Raw genomic sequence first — 3,752 nt, 5'->3', positions numbered from 1 at the left:
AAGAGGGGAGGGGACGTACCCGCGGCTTGCGGGCAGCCCCTCCCCTGCCCGTCAGGGCGGTGGTGTGGGCGGCGGAGTAGGAGGTGGAGTGGGAGCGGGAGCACGGGCGAGTAACATTCTTGCCCGGCTCCGCGTCGTGGGAGGGGAGGCCGGGGAAGTACGCGTCTCCCCGTCGGCTCCCCCTCCGTCTGACCCAGCTCCCACCCCATCCCCGCGGCCGGTCGGGCAGGCCGGGCCCGGGGAAGTCTTCCCCGAGCCCAGCGCCGCCGCCGCTGCCGCTGTGGCGGGCGGGGAAGGGGTATCTGGCCCCTCCTCTCCCGCTCCGCCGCCTCCTTCTGCGAGATGACTTTCTCGCAGAAGGAGGCAAACGCATGCCAGGACCCTTCCTCTTCCAATATTGCGGTGATCACCGCTGGAAGGGAGAGGTCCTGCCCTATCACGCGGACGAGCGCCTCCCGCTCACTCGCCCAACGTGTGTTGGGCGGTGTCGTCCGCCGCGCTACAATGGTGGCAGCGGGAGTCTTGCTCCTTTCCGATCCGACTCAGGAAATGTCCGAAGCAGCCATGCCCCGTCATCACCTGGGTCATCCGGAAAGACAGCCCACCCCATCCCCTGTCGACCCACTGGTCAAGGAGGGGCCTAAGCTTAAAGACTTACATGTCTTAAACGATAAAGGTCGACCGTTAAATTTATCGCATTCCGTTTGGGAAGAAGCATGCGTTAAATTAGACAATACAATGTGTAAAAAATACATATACTTGTATGTGTCGCAAAACAGACACAATTTATTAAATAAATTGCTTGATTATCACGGTATTACGATTTATGACATTTCTTCATTATGTAACGATAGTAACGAATCTAATTGGTCTAGGGAATCGTCCAGTAACATTTTCCCATCCTTGCGGACTACTATTCATTTATCACATGAAACGTGGATAAAAATAGCACCAGTAGATGTTATATATAAAAATCGTTCTTACAAAGTTTTAAATAAGGGCTGGGCAGACGTAATCGCTGCAGAATTATGGAACGCCTTAAAACTTCCCTGTTGTTTTTCATTCAAAAATGCAAAAATCAATGAAAATATTGGTGAAATATTCCTTAAATTATGGGGAAAGTGTTCCGAATGCGGATCGATTATTAATGCATACAGTACTAATAAACCAACAACAAATGGTTTTGATATTTATATATCGACTAGTGATACTACGAACGTGAAACATGTAAAGAAACGGCAATTACGCGGTATTCATAGAGCAAACGTTGTAAAAGAATTACAGGCATCATCAGTATATGCATGGAGAAGAGAGAAAGCAAATAAAATAATGACATTTGGAGACGTAGAACCGGCGCATCTTTATAATGAAAATGTCTTGCGTAAAGCTAAACAGTTAGAAAATGATCGAGCGTTAGGATTAAGTAATATCTCCGATCCTATTCTATCTATTGCTGAATTAAAGTATAACGCCGAATTTGTCGGTTTTATAAGAGATATAGGCATAGATAGACTTTTCATTATGTACTGGAGCAATGAACAGGTATTTTTATACAAGAAATTTAATAAGCAACAAAATAAAACAGGTACTTTATGTATAGATGCTACTGGTTCATTAATAAAACGCATTAAAAGGCCAGATGGTTCCTCACATACAATTTTTTTATATCAAATTGTAGCTCCTTTTCATGGTAAAATACTACCACTGTGTCAAATGATTTCTGAGAAACATGACACTAATATGTTAGCCTTCTGGCTACGAGAATGGTTGCGAACACCTATACCTTGTCCTTCTGAGATCGTCACGGACTATTCTCTCGCATTATTAAATGCAATTAGTCTTGCTTTCAATGACGTCAATTTAAATACATATGTCGATCAATGCATGACATTTTTAGAAGCTTCTGACTGCGTACAGAAACCAAAATGTATCATACGCATTGACATCGCACATTTAATGAAATTAGTATGTCGATGGAAGTGTTTTCAGAATAAACATATGCGCATTAAGGATTTTTATGTACGCTGCGTAGGCCTTTTAACAAAATGTACAGATATTGATCAGTTTCGACAAATTTGTCATGACCTTTTCATCACAAGTGTTTCCGATACCGAAAGTATAATTACTAAGGACAAAAATAATTGTTTTAATGCACAACAGAGATTAATTCATTTAATTAAGGGTGACGAAACTTTACACGACACTGATCGTGAAACGAATCTTTCTGATCTTTCCGATAATAAATTAATGAATGAACTAGATGATGATGAATACGGTACAAAAATAATGAACTTTTTGCAGTGTATTCAATCGAAGAGTAAAACTAGTAGCACTGAAGAAGAAAGACCAAATCCGTCTTGGTGCCCTCAATTTGCTAGCAATTTACTTAAAATTGTCAAACATTTTCCGTTATGGACAGGAGTAATGTCGGCACAAACAGCATCTTCTGCCTGTAGCGAAGAATACTTTAGAGAATTAAAACAATTAGTTTTTAAAACTAAATGCATACGTGTTGACAAATTTTTGGTTACGCACATTAGAACACTCACAGGTGCTATAAAAATGTTATACGCTGCTGACTCACATATCGAATCTAATAATGCTGAAACATCTAATCATCAAATCGATTTAAATAAATTTAATTTTCCTGTTTCACCTACTATCACAACTGACAATGACGATTGCAATGCTATATACTTCAGCGGTAAGTTTGAACAATTCAGAAATATCTTTTATCGGTCAGGAGATTGTAACAACAGCTGACATTTCGCCTAATATAAAAGATATTGACATAGAGGATATATCTGATACAAACAACGTAACCATGAAAGATGAGAGAGACACGAGTCATACTTATTTAAATGAAAAAGAAAATTGGAAAGGCAAAACCAAAAGTCCTAAACATCGTGGCAAGTATTTAACCATTTGTCCAGACATTGAAAGTATTCATGCCAAACCAAAATTTTCAAGGACAATACCATTATTAAAAAATGGTAATATTCTAGGTCCCGTAATACTCGAAAAGAAACCCATTTCATTAATAAACACATGTCCATTCGATGCCATTGCACAGACATTATTGGCTGCGTATTACGACTGGGCGAGTTTCCACGATTATTTAGAGCAAACGGAAAACGATATATTCCATTTTATAAAAGAATTAGCGACATCTGGACCGTCCATAAAAATATATAAAGAGAGAGCATTAATATTAAATAAATTTATCACGCCTCTACGTGGAACAATGAATTGCAGATTCAACATCTCAGCACTCGTTGGCAATCACTTATTAAAAACTGAATTTTCGTGTAAAATAAATATCAACTGCCTCCATTGCCAATATACTCGAGAGGACAAGTTTAACGTTTTAGAAGTTAATCCAAAATTATTTTACACAGGATATATGACGGTGTTAGAACGTGCTGTAAATGAGCAATATTTATACAGCAACAAAAAATGCACTCGTTGCAATCAAGACAACATTGAACATTCGGTTGTCTGCGGTCAGCTTTTATTTATAGATATCGAATGCTTGCAATGGCCACAGCTCGCAAAAAATCTTAACGTATTAAACTGGGAAGGAGAGTTTACATTAAGCCAAATACCGAATGAAATTCACTTCCATAATTATACATACAGACTTCTTGCCGCAATAGAATATGAGGGTACAAATAACGAAAATACAGTGGGTCATTATACAGCACATATTCGAAGACTCTCTGGAAAATGGGAAATACACAATGATCTCTGTC

The sequence above is a fragment of the Vollenhovia emeryi genome, unplaced genomic scaffold, assembly GCF_000949405.1.
Source record: "Vollenhovia emeryi isolate VEMERY1.0 unplaced genomic scaffold, V.emery_V1.0 DF939414.1, whole genome shotgun sequence".
Classification (NCBI taxonomy): Eukaryota; Metazoa; Arthropoda; class Insecta; order Hymenoptera; family Formicidae; genus Vollenhovia; species Vollenhovia emeryi.
This window is presented reverse-complemented; position numbering follows the sequence as displayed.